We start from the raw sequence: 16,061 nt of genomic DNA, 5'->3' as shown, positions 1-16,061 counted from the left end.
CCTCTCTTAAAATTTTTATATCTTTTGTATTATTATACGTTATTTGCACCCTCTGACTAACATTTTTATGGGTTTGTATTTGTAGGATTTTATTTCTTGTTTGTTTGTGAACTTGTGAATGGCCGAGCTTTGTCATTGGCCACTTTTCCTTAGAATAGATCTTGGTTTAAGGGTAGCTTAGGATGAAGAAATGACAAACGTCCCTTTAACTTTGCATATTTCACAGGTTGTAAACATTTTCTAACCAATAGATAAGGCTGATTTTTCTTTTCCCTTCTTTAAAGTTGATTAACATTCCCCTTTTAAATCCATTTTAACTAAACGAGTGATTTAAACAGGGGGTTTAAAAGGGACAAGATGCGTATCTTATGGGTAACCATTTTCTATTTCATGCTAGCATATTGAACAGGTTAGGTTCATTAAGTTTGAATGAGGAAATTATATTAGGGCCCGAGTATAGTGGCTCAAGCTATTTTACGAGAGCTACAAGGTACATACTCTATTTTTCATATGCATATATACAATCTTATTCTTTTATTAAATCATCCAATCATCGTTACACTATGTGTGTAGCTATATCTATCACGATACTTATACATATTATTATATTTTTCATGGATATTTCTAAAAGTATACCTATTTATACTATTTTACATATGATAGACATGTTCCATGTATATATTATTTTCTTATAAATAATAGATACTTTTATGCCCTACGTTATATATTTTGTCCTTAAATACAATAACCGTATTTACACCCAAATCTTCAAAAAAAAAAAAAATACACATGTGCTTTTGTAAATAATATACATCCCTAGTGCATAGAATTTTACAACTCGTATTAATTACATTCCCTTCACAATGAGTATGCCTACATACTATATTTTTAAACACGTACCATACCTATATTATTTTATCTCAGTTAATTCCCTTGGTTGTCTTTACGTTATATGCATCTATATAATACTATCATGTCTTCAATAACTATTTTTAGTTGCCCATGATATACATATCACATGTACACGTTATTTTCTTATATAAAAAATATATATATATATATATATATATATATATATATATATATATATATATATATATATATATATATATATATATATATATATATATATATATATCTTCTTCTATATTATACATACTATTCTTATAAAAATAATTATCATACATATTTTTCTCACGCACACATTAGCATTAACTACTTCCTTTATAAATATACATTCGCTCGCATAGTTATAATTACTTTAAAACCCTTTTTTTATATATATACAAATGATTTTGAGAGAGTAGTTTCTTTCCCGCAATTCTTTAAATAGGTGATAATAAAAATAAGAAATAATAATCCCCCTCTAGTGTTAATTAGACTAAGTTTAAAGACTGTCCTCGGATAGGCTCTGAGGGATGCCTAACACCTTCCCCTCGGGGTAAATAAAACCCTTACCTAGAATCTCACAGGTTTCAAAGACTAAAAATGGAGTTTACCCTTTTTATAAATGGTTTCCTAATATTTCCTAAAATTAAGTGGCGACTCTGAGAAAATTTACAAAACCAGAGGAAACATAGTCATGAGTTGTGAACTAATTTTAATCCGGTAAAAATAGGGCATGACAGTACAGATGGCATTTTTTCTTTTATGCATTTCTGATCTGACTACTATGTTTTTGTTACTGTATTAAATCTTTTGGGAATTTACTCTATCTTGTGCCAAACTATGTGCTTGCTTGTCTCTCTCACACCCATGGTTATGTTGCCCGTGTGGCTCTGAGTAAGTAATGCTGAACTTCTTTTTATCGATTCTAACTGTCCTTTTTGCTGATGCCAAAAGGGGGAAGATGAGAAAGAAATGTAAGGGAAGATCACATTGTGTCATATCACATTTTGGCATGCATGAATCTGTTACGCGTCACTTGTAATATTTTGCTATGTTTCTTTCAAAAAAATGGTCTGCTTCGCATGGGGAACGAGTGGGATCTAGTTCTCAAAGGGAATAGCCACAGAGGGAACGAGTGGGATCTAGCTACTCAAGGGGAGTGCATCTAAGTTTGTCATCATCAAAAAGGGGAAAATTGATAGGTAATGTCATATTCCATGTTTTGATGATTGTCAAACTATGAAGAACCAGAATGAGACCCGGTCCTCCAGTTGCTCTCTTCGTACAGTCGACAGCTACAGCGGTCCTCCAGTTGCTCTTCCGTAAAGTCAACAGCCACAGCTGTAAAGCAGCAACTGTTCATGGCATAACAGTCTAGTATAAAACCAACATGTTACAAGGTTTTTTAGGGTGTCTTGAAAAAATTCACAACAAAAGCTTAGCCGTCACAAGGTTATTCAAGTACCATCCAAGACAAAGCTACAACAGATTGAAGGGCTCGCTCGTTACAAAGGAAGATACTTCAAGTTCTCAAGCTGTTGAGTTTTGTCATTTGTGCTAAAACTGTAAACCTACTCTTCTCTTTAAAGGAAGTTGTGTGTAGGTGTCTCAAAGTCTTAAGGTTTCTTCCATAAGCTCTTGAGTGGTACACTAGGCTAGATTTAGTCCAAGTGTATTAGCATGTGGGTGGCTAGAGTTAGTTATGGGTTGAATTCTCAAAAGGTGCCTTTGATTGGTACACTAGGCTAGAGTGAGTCTAGGTATATTAGTTTCCTTGGCTAGAGTTAGTCAAGTGGAGGTGCTTGCAATCAGAGTATTGCAAAGGTTGAGGGACTATGAAAGTTAGTTCCTAGGTTGCAGAAGCGTTATTGTAAGGATTGAGGGATTATGGGAGTTAATTCCTAGCTTTTGATAAAGTTGTAACATTAAGTTGCTCGTGTAGTGGAATTGAAATCCTACTGGTGTAGGTCGAGATTTTTAATCCCTTGAGCAAGAAATTTTCCACGGTAAAATCTTGTCTTCTGTATGTAGTGCATTGCATAAGGGCTTGGTACTCAACCAGGTCTCTTCATATTGTGTATGGTGGACGCATAGCTTTTATCAGTTATTGTATAAGTATCCTTGTTTTATGTTCGATTTGTTGATAAATGGAATGAGTTAGTGTCGAGTTATTCATTCTTTCCTACTATATGAGTTGCTTTTGGAGAAAAAGGTTCGTCTACTAGGCGGTATTGAGTAGGTACTCGCACGATCCTTGATTTGGGTCGTGACAATAAAAGTCGGCAAATTTTTTCGCAAGTTACGTTCATAAGTTTACTGAAATTTGGGTCAGATGTTAGTGTGTTTTTCTCCCAATGTACTTGGAGTTATGGGGTGATCCATCCACCATATCGAAGGTCTATGAGTATAGTTCCAAGACATTCAAAATTTCATCGATACAACATCGGGGTAGGTATATATACACATTTTAGCCGGACTGCACAGGCAGCGCATTTGGGACCCACTTGAGGTAGTGGCCGACCTTTTAAGGCTATTTAATCCTTTCAGCTTTGCTACTTCATCATTTTTCACCCAAACCAATTCCCAAACAAGCCCAAATGTTCTTTAAGATATCTCTAACCATTCAAGAGAAGATCCATAAGAAAATAACGTAAATCCTGCGTCAGAAATCCCGTGGTGCTTGTAGAACTTGGGTTCTCTTGTGGTAGTTGTTTTGAGGGTTTCTTCAAGGTGAAGTAAGCTTGGAATTGGGTTTTTCTTTCTGTTTTAAAGTTAGATCCTTCCTTGTCTTCTTTTATTTGAGATCATTTAGGTCATAGCTAGATTGTTTGGTTGAGAACTTGTAAAACGAAAGTCAAAAACTGGATTTGAGATCTTTGTAGTATGTTGAACTATTTTGAGGCTGTTCTTGTGGTATTAGATGGCTGGAAATTGATTGAATAGCTTGAGTATGTTGTTTTTGTTGTTTCTATGTGAAGTTGAAGGAAGGAAATGTGTAGAGAAGTGTTATGACGATTATGAGTCGAGCTTGTCGCTTGAAATGGTGTCCACTATATTTCCCTTAGTTAGATGTTGTTAAATAGCTTTGTTGGGTTGTTATTGTGTTTTTGAGGTCTTTGGATATATGGATTAACAGTGGCATGTTATTGTTAATGTTGTGACCTTGAGGGAAGTGAAAGAAATAGGGCCTTATTTCTTGCCCGATTTATTATAGAATGAACTTGTCGCTCCATATTTGAGTGTTGAATCATTCGTTGCTTAATGCTAATGTTATTATTGCTTATTGTAGATTGAAGCTTAGAGGAGATTGTTCCTTACAATAGCAAGAACTTGGTGTTGCGGTGTGTAAAGGCTGTCTCTTCCTTCCTCTCGGGCATGAACCCATAATCAATAAGAGTCAAACGAGCGTATACGAGAAGAGCAATTTATAAAGTTTCTATATCTCTGTTATTCCATCTTATTTGTGTTGAAGTTACCTGTCACGACCCAACCGGAGGGCCATGACGGACACCCGGAGCTAACTTACCGAGCACCACAAAACATACGTACATCACATAATCATACCTGAGTGGGCCATAAAGCTAACTCATAAATACCATAAACTGTATGGGACACAAGCCTAAAAGATAAATATATATCATCAAGCTGATCTCAAGTATACAAGCCGACCAGGCTATCAAATGATAACATAACAAAACATGGACCGAGAAGCTCATGGAACACCTGACTGTGAATATTTGCCTACGAGCCTCTACCAGAGTACATGACATACCGTGGCCAGGACATGGCCCCTCCATTCCTGTGCAAATGCATATGCAACCATGCTGACTCACAGTGCAAGTGAAGTGCCAAGATCTTTGTCTGCTGAGCTGGTATCCTACTGAGAGATCTGTCAACCTGTATCTTAAGACCTACCTGCGAGCATGAAATGTAGCGCCCCCACCATAGGGACGTCAATAAGAATAATGTACCGAGTATATAAGGCAAAAATGTAACATAATAAACATATACTGCAAAAAAGGATGATAAGAATCAACCTGACACTTCCGAGCTACCAATATAAATCTAGCCTATATATATACCTCTTCAAAGTTTTACAATCTCCACTATGTTTATATACCCTACCATGGCCCTAGTTAGTTATTGCCATAACATTATCCGAACATATGTTGCGGCGTGCAGCCGATCCAAATATGAATGCATGTGTTGCGGAACGTGCAACCCAATCCAAATATGAATGCATGTGTTGCGGAACATACAACCCGATCCAACTACGAATGCATGTGTTACGGAAAGTGCAACTCAATCCAAATATGAATGCATGTGTTACGGAACGTGCAACCTGAACCAAATATGAATGCATGTGTGCCTCTCTATACTCTCATGTGCTTAACTACATCTATGTACAATACTGTGTATCTGACCTACTTATCATCTTAGTGCTATCTGCCCAACTGATCAGTGGTAACTGCCCGATCGGCTGTAGCACAGTGGTAAATATAATCAACATCATAACCATACCTCTATGAGACCCTAGTGAGATCGGGGTGTGACAAATGTGCATATTTTGTTGGTGTTTGTGAGGCCTGGGATGAAGTGTTGTGTGGTAGAGTGAAAAAATAGTGAAAATTACCGAGCTCCTTTGTTTCAGTGGCACCGCTGTGGCGACGTCATACCACTGCGGAGGGGCCGCTGTAACGGCGGGGCATTTGTAGCGGCGTACTCCTCGCCGCCGCTGTCATATGGGAAATGGGGGTGTCCGCTATGGCAGACACTAGATCGTTGTAGCCCTTGCGCTATGGCGGGTCTGTGCTCGCCACAGCGGAAGTTGACGAAAGTGGAGGTCTGCTACAGCAGGACCTTGCCGCTATAGCGAGACCGCCGCATCGGATAAAACTACCACTGCAGCAGTCGATGGGGGCAGTAACCCATGTTTTAAACACTTAGTTCCAAAATCTTTATTCATAAAACTCCAAAATAGCTCCCAAGAAGCACCTATGGCGAAATTCTAAGGCTAGGGCAAGAATATTCTTGAGAGGTAAGTCTCAACCCTTCCTTCCTTCTTTACACCTTCATATCTAAGATTATCATCATTCTAATGGGTCTACAATAGTAAATTGAGGACTAGTAACCCTAGAACATAATAGACCTCTAATGGTCGGTGGGTTATGAATATTATTTTGTGTTTATTATCTAAAGGCTTGGGTTATCACTTTCTACTCAAGAATTGAACCGTTCTGAGACATAAACTAAGTGAATTGAGACTTAGGGTTTTCATAAAGATGGTAGCTTGACCATAGAAGTTGCTTGTAAGAGATAACTTGAATGAATAACCTTATGAATTGATAGTCTATGGTTGCTAAGGCCAATGTTATGATGATTTACACCTAGTAAGTATTCACCCATTAGAAAGGGGTAAAGTGGAAGGGTGTTCATTAAATTGATATTGTTTACTAGAGTGTTGTGACTTATTTAGTATCTTAATTGCTAGACATTGATCGTTCCGAGGCATTACGTAAGGCGAAGGCTATAGCAGAGTAATTCTCATTGTTCCAGCTCTGTATTGAGGTAGGTTACAGTTTACTTGAGATAGATATTGATTAGTTGACTGTATGTGTTATGAGATTGATAGGAGAAAGCATGTCTTGTCTTCGAGCATAATATGTGGTTGGAATTCCTACATGCTATTGATTGAGTGATATGTGGGCTAAATGCCATTATTCGATGTGTGGTGATCTATAATTTGATGGAAATTATGGTGAGAAGTTAATATGACCTTCTTAATGAAAATGATATACTACTTGATAATCGTTCATTAAAAGGCGCATTTGAAAGCAGGTGAGGATGTGACCTACTAACTTTGAATCGATTGAGAAGGATTACATTGGAAATCCTATGTTCTTTAAGAATCATGTTATAAATCGTGTAGTTAGTGCTAGTATTGATTAAGAATCATAGGAATGGATTTACCTTGATGTGGGAGGTTGAGAGGAGAGGAAATTTCCTGTCAAGGATTTTTCTACGAAGTTGAAATGATTGAAAAATAAATTTTTGGGTTAAGTGTTGAATTTATAAGACTGGGTTTAGGCTGCATTGGCTCGCTGAGCGAGGGGTTGCCTGGATTCGAGCTCTATCCTCATTATGAGCTTCACTCAGTGAGCTCCCCTGGATTTCCCATACTTAGTCAATTTTCTGATTTCGTGTTTTAGCTACACTGCTCCCCACCGAGCAAGGCTTTGTCTCACTTTTGAGCTCCCTCTGCCTCATAACACTTAGAAAAATTCTACTCTTCTGATTCCATGGTTCTATATCTTAGTTCGAAAGTACGAAGTTTTACAATATCTACCCTTTGGGATTATACGTCCTAGAATGATGGGTCATGGTTCTCATGGTCGAACTTACATGCATCAAGGTTAGGGTTGCATGAATACTGGACTGAATGATACTAAACTGAATTAAACTGAATGAATACTAGACTGTAAGAATACTGATTGAATGCGCGTCTTTGAAGTGAATGAACATTGAACTGAATGAATACTGAACTGAATAAACATTGAACTGAATTAAAACTGAACTGAGTGAATAATGAACTAAATGAATACTAAACTGAAAGAATATTGAATTGAATGAGTATTAAACTGAATGAATACTGAACTAGTTTATTACTGAACTAACTGGATACTAGGAACATGAAGATTATAGCATGAGGTCTGAATGCTGAACTAAATACTTGAAACGTGAATGCTATAATAAGATGTCTGAATGTAAAACTGAATGTAAAACTTAGTTATTTTCGACATTTTTTGCTTGTTCCTCGAACAACTGTGGATATTTGGACTTCATGTCCTCTTCAGCTTCCCACGTACCCTCTTCGACTTTCTGATTTCTCCATAGCACCTTTACTGAGGCAACTTACATAGTTCTCAATTTGCGAACCTGACGATCAAGAATAGCCACAGGAATCTCCTCATAAGTTAGGCTATCTTTAAATGTGACCATTTCAATAAGAACAGCTAATTATGGGTGTCCCATACACTTTTTTAGCATGGACACATAAAATAACAGGTGCACAGAAACAAACTCTAGCAAAAACTTGGGCTCATAAGCTACCTAACCAATCCTTCATAGGATTCTGTAAGGTCCGATATATCTAGGACTAAGCTTTCCTTTCTTTCTAAATCTCATAACACCTTTCATAGGTGAAACTTTAAGAAATACACATTCATTAATCTGAAACTCCAAGCCTGTACGCCGCACGTCCGAATAGGACTTTTGGCGATTCTGAGCCATTTTCAAACGCTCCTGAATCAACTTAACTTTTTCAATCACCCGATGGACCAAATTTGATCCTAACAATTTTGCTGGGCCAACTTTGAATCAACCAATTGGTGACCTACACCTTCGCTCATACAAAGCTTCAGGTTCCATCTTGATGCTAGAGTGACAACTGTTATTATAGGTAAATTCAGTGAGAGGCATATGGTCATCCTAATTACCTTTGAACTTTAGGACACATGCCCTCAACATGTCCTCAAGAGTCTAAATAATGAATTCTGCCTGACTATCTGTAAAGTTGTACTGAGATTCACCCTCATGTCCTTTCTGAAAGGATTTCCAAAAGTTTGTTGTGAATTGACCACAACGATCTGAAATAATGGACACTGGAGTCCCATGCAACTTAACAATTTCTTGAATATAAATCTTGGTGCCATCTTCTACTGAATCGGTCGTCCTTACAGGAAAAAAGTGCTTTAACTTAGTAAGTCGATCCACAATCGCTCAAATCGATTCATGTTTCCAAAATGAGCGAGGTAAACCTATTATAAAGTCCATGTTTATCACCTCCTACTTCCACACGGGAATATTAATATTCTGACAGTTTGGACACTTGACCACAAAATCTGCTACTTTGTTTTTCATGTCGTTCCACTAATAAATCTCCTTGAGATCATGATACATCTTTGTCGAACCTGGGTGAATAGAGTACCTGAATATGTGTGCCCCTGACATGATCCTCTCTCTAAGTCCATCCATATCTAGAACACATAACCGGACTTGGTACCTTAAAGTACCATCATCCCCCCTTGTTCGAAAGCAATTGTTTTATGTTTGAGATTCCCTCTTTCAACTGCAATAAGTGGGGAACATTAAACTACTTTTCTTTCATTTCGGCTACTAAGGAGGTGTAACAACCTATTAGGTCATTTTGGTGATTTTACCTATTTTACCCTAAACAACCCTTCCCTTAGATTTATTTTGGCATATTTGACTTGTGGTGATGAGTGGCGCGATTATCGAGGCAATCAGATTAGTGTTGAACTAAAAACCTAAGTTTTGAATTCTTAAATTTTGATTTTGGGAAAAGTTTTGACCAATAGTTAACTTTTGGGTAAATGTATTCGGAATCAAATTCTGATTGTTCCATTAGGTACAGAACGTGATATTTGGCTTAGCAGAGCAGTTGGTTTGTGTCTCGAGGGGGTCAAAAAGATTTTGGGTGTTTGGTTGCTAAGTTTTGGGTTTTGAGAGAGTTAGAGCCTTTTTTTTAGAATAAACGTGTCTTAATGATGTTGGATCAATGTTTTCAATGTGCGAAAATGTTCATTGCATGTTTTTGGTATGGCTTGTATATTTGGTTTATGTCCGAGAGGTCTCGGATGAGTTTCGGGTGTTGGATCGAAGTTTGGACTTGAGTTGGATTTTTGGTTATGGTGTCTCGCTTTTTCGAGATTTGGCTCGCACCTGCATAAGGTGGGCTGAAAATACGGTGTTTTGACTGAGGAACTAAGCCTGCTCCTGCGAGGGGAAGTCTGTAGGAGAGGAAGCGCTTCTGCTCTCTTTGGGCCGCTATTGCGGCTCTTCTGGATTTAAGTGGACCTCGCATCTACGAGGCTTGGGCCGCCGAAAATGGCCCGCATATGCAAGGGTTTAGGCCATGAAAATTGCTGGGCAGAAGGTATTAAATTCCCTAATTCAAGTTTTGACTTCTCATTCATATATTTGGAGCTTGAGACCTCAATTTATGGAGATTTTGAGGGATTTTGGTAAGATTCTTCTAGTGGGTAAGTTTCTAATCCTCCTTCTACCTTTATATCATCGATTATTAAGAAATTCCATGTTAGAAATCATGATTTAGTAGGGAAAATTTGGGGGTTTTAGCCCTAGGTTGAAATTGTAGATTTTGACAAATTGGAGACCAATCCATTGTTAGTTTTGCATGATTTTCTGATTTTAGACTAATTATACTATGGTAAACTAATTCTAAACTAAAATTCCAGTTTTTCCCCTGGGGTTCGAGTTTGGCTATTTTAGTTTTGTTTATGGGTTTTGGTTAGAAGTATAACAATATGCATATTGTTGGATTCGTGCGACCTTGTAGAGCTATTTTAACCTTGTTGAACTTGAACTCATGATAAATTATTGTTTGACCTTTGGGGTTTGGGACGGGATTTTTGATTGACCTTTTTTGGACCCGAATCCTTTTATGGCTTTATGGGTATAAAATCGTGTATTAATGTAGAATTCATATCTTGATAGACTTTGCATGTTTAGAGGCCTTTGTGGAAGGGGAAGGCTCAGGTTTAAGGGCTCGTGGCTCCCGGTCGACATCGAGGTAGGTTATAGTTCACACTTTAGACTCTTATTAGAGAACGTATGTAGTTTATAAATGTTGAAGGAGTATTGGGTGTGAAACGGGGTCCCACCTTGGTGGTAGTGATGAACACCTGGGTGGGTACCAGTGTACTTGTTTGGGAAATTTATGCAAGATAGGATATTGTAGGGATAAATCCACTAGGTTGGTTTGAATGTTGCGTCTATGGGCTATGATAGTCATGTTTGGTTGATACGTGTACCCATTGACTCATTTGCATTCAACACTCCATGTTTTCTTATAAGTTATAAAAGTGGAATCATCCTTGATATTGAGCTGATATTATGAAACCTTCATGTGCATTCTCTCATCCCATACATCATGCTATTATGGGCATATGTTACATCGCATGTTGTACTTATCCATGCTTTTGTCACGACCCAATCCCGTAGGCCATGACTAGTGTCCGAATTGGACACTCATACGCACCTGACACTCAGAATTAGCATACTAAACTCGCATAAATATAAATGATCACATATAGGCTTAGACTAACGCATAATAGGCAACATATGTCACAAAAGCTGGCGAGGCTGTCATAATGTACATAGCATATCAAAATACGCATATGCAGCCGACAAGGCTGCCACGGCGGGTAGGATCGCCCAAACATAAAACGTACGAACATATACGTACGGGGAACAACCATAACCCACATACATGTCTACGGACCTTTAAACGAATACCGTAATCATATGACGGGACAGGGCCCCGCCGTACCCCTGAATGAATATGTACATATGCAACGGAAAAGTATATATACCAAAATATAGGCTCCGGATGAAGGAGCACTCCCAGATAGCAGAATAGGTGTCCTAGGTGGGTGGATCACCAAGCTGAGCGTCTGTACCTGCGTGCATGAAACGTAGCCCCCGAAGAAAGGGGGTCAGTACGGAATATGTACTGAGTATGTAAAGCAAGAAATATAGTAACAGAATCGTAATCGAAACAGTATATACAGAAAATAAGTACAATATGCAAAATGTCAAAATATTTAGTTTAAAAATATAAATCATGCAAAGGCTCTTAGAACTATGGTCGCCCGCCTGTCGATGGCGCCATAACACATCATACTCCAGAAGATTTCATATCTCCGAAACCCGACATATCACATCACATCATAACGCCGTAACACATCATAACGCCAAATATACACGGTACCCGGCCCTCGGATGAGAGGCTCGGCGAACCGGACACATCATACTCCGGAATACATCAAAGTGCGCACGACACATAACCGGCCCGGGACTCGGTGAAGGATGTACGACCATATGCACGAGCAGAGTCGTGAGTGACCATATGCATAAAAATCATAATTATAAACTCATTAAATAAGTAAGAAATCCATACTCGGGAGTTAAGGTGAAAGTAGTACTAAGTCTTTCCCGAAGGTCATTAAGAACAAACGTAGAAAAGTCGCGGGGCCCACGGACGGGTACCAACCCCGTCCGAGCCCGCCTATGGAGGTTAGGGAATGCTATACCTTATGGAACCTCTTATGAGTGTTTCGAGGCGATCCGAGCTCGTCTATGGAAGTTACGAGTGTTCGTAGTTTCGGAATCTTTTAAAAACAAAATTCTTTACAAAACCTTTGAAATTCAATCAAATGAAAACATAAGGGCTTTAGTTAGGCTACATTAAGAGAGTAAATCCTTAGAAGCGAATAAGATGCGTACATAAGCTCGGATCTCGAGAGTGGAATTACCCCGAGGCTCGGGTTATAGCCTAATTACTACTAGGACATGCCAAAAGAAAGAAAGATTAGGCTCTTCGAAGATACGGGTTGTAACACAACCCAATTTTTCGAGCGAATACACAAAATGAGAAATAATAGGTAAATAAACCGCCAGGTAACAATCTTGGCTCCACCCGAGCGTCACACAGGTGGCGCACAAGAACAAAAAATATTCAAAAAGTGGTGTTACCCACCACCTGTGTCGTGCAGGTGGCGCACATGAAGATTTTTTTTTTCAGAAGGGTGTTCCTTGAGTGGCACCTGTGCATCGCGCAAGTGCCGCCTATGTCGGTAAAGTTGATTTTTTTTTAAAAAAAAGAGTATAAGTCACCCATCCCTTTTTTTTTTCACTTCCACCCAACACAAAAACACTCTCAACTCTAAAAAAAACTCGAAAAATCCTTCCCCTAATCTCCTTTCAATCCCAATCAAAACCCAAGAACTTGCATCAATCCTCCATTAACATCACAAGGCAAGTGATTCTCATCATCAATTCATGAAAACCCTTCTCTCTTTCTCCTTTGTTCTTGAGTTTTTAAAGTTGAAAAACTAGGGTTATTGGGTTTGGGCGGATATTGGTGTTGTTATGCTTGATTGTTGTGCTTAGGGCTATAATAAATATTCCCCATTGAAAAAGGGAGGATTTTACAACCCCATTTTTGTAAAACATAAATAGAAAGTTCTACGCCCACAAGCTATTTGATAAAATGCTTGAATCAAGGTTTTGGTGAAATTGTGAAGTCTTGAGTAGCAACGTAACACTAATCAACTATACGAACACATGGGCATCAATTTGAACCAACAATATGAAAGTTTGAATGAAAATTTGACTATGGGCAACATGTGCACCACTAACCCTTGTCCTAAAATGTGATTTTTGTTATTTTTGTTGTCTTTTTAGGATAACTTAAGACTAGTTAACTTCTTTGTTTTCAATTTTTGTATCGTAGTTTGAAATAAGTGTGGGGTAGATTCACCCCGCGATTGAGCACAAAAAGAGGAAATACCCGTAGTTGGTACCCGAATTTCAAGAGTCAAGTACTCCAATCATAAGCACATGTTATAGAACTAATTGTGGGGTTGTAAATGACCCTCTTTGGTTATTGAATTGTTACTTATCTTTTGGAATGATTTGTTTTGCAGACACAATAGGATAATCTAAAGGAAAATAGTTTCATCGTCCTCCTCACAAAGTCCGAAGAGAGTTCGGGTACAAAGCCCCCCACAAACTAAAAAGAGAACCAAATTGGAGTGGGGGGGGGGGGGGGGCAAGAACCCAACTATCACTACCCCAAGGAGAGATCCCAAATGTCATGCATTCTCGCTCTCCGGGGGTGCTGAAGAGTGGTACAAGAACTTTGATTCCTCCGAAAGGTATATTCGTTAAAGGGTAGTGAGTGTGGCCCCTTTAAAAAGAAACTTCAAGGACATCTCTTATCGGATCACGAGTACGGGATGGAAAGACATTTTGAGAAGCCACGGCCAGTAAACATTAACCTTGTGTTGGAAGTCTACGCCAATATGGCTAAAGTTAACTCTGAGTATTGGAAGCATGCAGTCCGCGTTCGAAATGACCAATTGAGCCTTTGGAAGAATTCACTCGGAGACCCGACTAAAAGGCCATACGGGAGACACTTTGTGGGCCGAATTCCAAAGCCACATTGGCTCGGTATGATAATAAGTATCGCAGGCACAAGAGCATGAGAATGTGAAACTTACGTGTATGGTTCCGATTGATAAATCATAGAATTATTCTGCTTAACTGTTATACGAATGTGTTAAAAGATAGGGTGTGAATGATATACTTGTTTATGACTGGGCAGCCTGTGAATGTTAGGCATTGGATACAGAAGAAAATGGAACGTGTCTGGGAAAACAAATGATATCGACTACTTTTCGGTAACATCATCACTTCCTTGATTGAACTGATTGACAACAACCTAGCCATGATCTTGATAGGGTGCTAGAGGCACCTGCCGATATGGTGGACATCTCCCAGGTTAAGGCCCCGAAGAAATTCACGAAGCATAATCTAACCCTAGCAGAAGAAATGTTGGCACAATCTACAGTGCTCACCAACTCCACATGATAGCAGTGTTGCAGGCCCAACATGCACAGTTGGACCTCTCAGGAGTATATGCAGAGGCACCACACACAGCTCATTCTCGGGCCTTGCTAGGAGAGGATGCCTAATTACCAGATGATAAGGATGTGAATGAAATTGATCCCATGGATGCCGATGAAGAAGAAATAGGTGATGAAGGAGATGGCATCTCCAAGATGGACTATGACTAAGCCCTAGTAGGCCCCAGGAAGTATCTCTAGCCTTGCTATGCTTTTATTTGTTTTTCATATACATTGAGGGCACTGCATGAAATTAAGTATGGGGTGGGAGGTACTCTCGAGATAGGGATGTTTATGCCTTAGGATTTTTTTCTTACTTCTAGTATAGGAATTCTAATTCTTTAGTTCAATTTTTTTTCAAACTTTTCAATTTTGTAGTACACTTAGAAAAAGAACTTAAAGAGTAAAAAAAGTCAAAAAGATTTGCTTTATTTTTTTTCATTTTCTAGGTTTTTAGACTCTCAGTAGGGGAATAAGGCATAGGTAGTTTTCTTTTTTGTCATAGAAAAGGCTTTTCCTGATGATGGTTGGATGAGGACCGTCTTAAGGGGAAATTAGTCCGCAGGAAAATAATTCAAGCCTTTAAGACCATTCAAATGCTAGGTGCTCGGGTTAGGTGAAATGTTGCCACTCTGAGCAATTCTCAATGTTGATTTTAAAAGCATGCCTTAAAAACAAATGACCTCTCTTGAAACACTTAAGTTTGTATTTTGTTTGACCCATGTATGACCCATTTGATGAAAATAGTATGTTGTTGTTTGATTCGAGGGATGATATGGATCCTTTTAAGTTGATTATGTGCCATGTGTCTGAGGATTTTATTTCTATGCTTCATGCCTTATGTTGATGTCTAGAACTTGACTTGTGTGTTCATAAAACAAAATGAAGTGTGTTATACCTGGGAAATGATAGAGGCATTTCTTTGTTAGCCGAATATAAACCTCTCTTACCTTCTCATACATAATATCCTAGTCAACCCTGTTGAGCCTTAGCCTTTTCCTTGGCAACAGTCGATAAACTCGTACCCTTTTATTCAAATTGGCCGTAATTTGATCCTATTTAATCCTTGAGCACTTTAAATGATAAATTAATGTAATTCGAGTTGAGATTTGATCGAAAGGAGACAATTGTTGATTGAAATCTGACAGAAGTGTATTGGTCCACCTAATCGTTGGAAAAAATGCTTTCTTGTTGGGAACTGAAACTAAAAAAAAAAAGAAATAATGTTTGGTTATCATAGAATAAAAGTTTCCCTTTTAGCTTGTGGTATTGAAATTGTGGTGCTTAAACATAAGAAACAAATGGATGTGATTTGTGAGGAATGAGTGTTGGTTGGTTATAAAAGTTGGTTGGTGAAGAAATTTGTGTGAAACAATTATTTTGTGTGTATTAAAGTGCTTAAGGAGGATAGTCACTATTTTAACCAAATGTGTCCTACCCGTCCCTTAGCCTATCTTACAACCCTTTAAGTCCTACTCGATCCTAGGTTCAATGTACTTGTATTAGTGAAGCGGTTACACTAGGGCAAGCTTATGGTTCGTCGTATTTGGCATGTGATGTTCTTTGTGAGAGTGAGCGTAATTGATGATTCTATGTCCATCGAAATAATGCTATTCAATTCATGTGAGATATATGGACAACTCTCTTTCGGTTAGGGCATGT

Source organism: Lycium ferocissimum, chromosome 4 (assembly GCF_029784015.1).
Source record: "Lycium ferocissimum isolate CSIRO_LF1 chromosome 4, AGI_CSIRO_Lferr_CH_V1, whole genome shotgun sequence".
In the NCBI taxonomy this organism is placed as follows: Eukaryota; Viridiplantae; Streptophyta; class Magnoliopsida; order Solanales; family Solanaceae; genus Lycium; species Lycium ferocissimum.
The sequence above is the reverse complement of the archived record's forward strand: the minus strand, read 5'-3'. Positions refer to the sequence as shown.